Source organism: Octopus bimaculoides, chromosome 5, assembly GCF_001194135.2.
Source record: "Octopus bimaculoides isolate UCB-OBI-ISO-001 chromosome 5, ASM119413v2, whole genome shotgun sequence".
In the NCBI taxonomy this organism is placed as follows: Eukaryota; Metazoa; Mollusca; class Cephalopoda; order Octopoda; family Octopodidae; genus Octopus; species Octopus bimaculoides.
This window is the reverse complement of record NC_068985.1, coordinates 77,733,107-77,733,983: the sequence shown is the minus strand read 5'-3', so window position 1 is coordinate 77,733,983 and position 877 is coordinate 77,733,107. Positions and strand designations below refer to the sequence as shown.

The 877-nt window shown below is 36.3% G+C and overlaps 1 protein-coding gene across 2 annotated transcripts in view; it reads right to left on the bottom strand.

The window, feature by feature from the left end:
- The window catches only part of LOC106881686 (receptor-type tyrosine-protein phosphatase gamma), a 54,874-nt gene that overhangs the window by 18,726 nt on the left and 35,271 nt on the right, over nt 1-877 (bottom strand). The window lies entirely within an intron of this gene.

Below are 877 nucleotides of genomic sequence, written 5' to 3'. Positions count from 1 at the left end.
AAAAGAGATACGTAGTAGTAACAGAGGAAGAACGAGAGGGGTAAAGCGAGATACGTAGTAGTAAAGAGGAAGAACGAGAGTGGGGAAAAATGATAGAGGAAGAGAAAGAGATAGAGTAGCGTCGGAAAATATGAAGTTACGAAAAACTACTTACAATTGGAGACGCTGCGTTCAATCATGTAAAAACAAATAGTAAGTGAGTATATGCATATATACGTACAGGTATGTGCATACCGACATCCACCTGTATGTATAGGTGCATATCTGGGTACAGGACATTGCAAACAAAACAAAGACGAGAAAACACACAAGCCACATAGAGAACATTAAAATACTATCATTTGTGCATTTATATACTTAATATAGTATTTGGTAAACATGCCTTGGAGCAGTTTTCAATGATTGGGTATTGTACTAAACAATAGGCATAGTATAACAAGTACTGAGTAGTATGTTACTATATATATAATACAATACACAATATATATATGACTAACCTATAGAGTGCGTGACCTTAGTATATGACACAATGTTATGTCCTTTGATAAACTGAATGGTATATTGTATATATGAGTGACTTTATTACATGTCACGAGTGAGGAAAATATCTATTAAGTGTAATTCTTGTACATGAAAGAACTGTGGATTTTCTTAGAAGAGTTGTTGGACATGTAATAAGTTGGGTGTTTGTAGAGAATTAGGGCAATGTAGACACTATGTAGAGAGTGGAGGGAAGGTAAGGAGTTGATGGTAGGTATAAATGTTGACGTTATGTTTCTAAGTTCTGGTGAGTTAGAGTTGAAGGAAGCCAGCAGAAAACTGAGCATAGGTGAAGAGCCAGGTGGAGACTTGGACATGGGTGGGTTTTTTGAGGGTC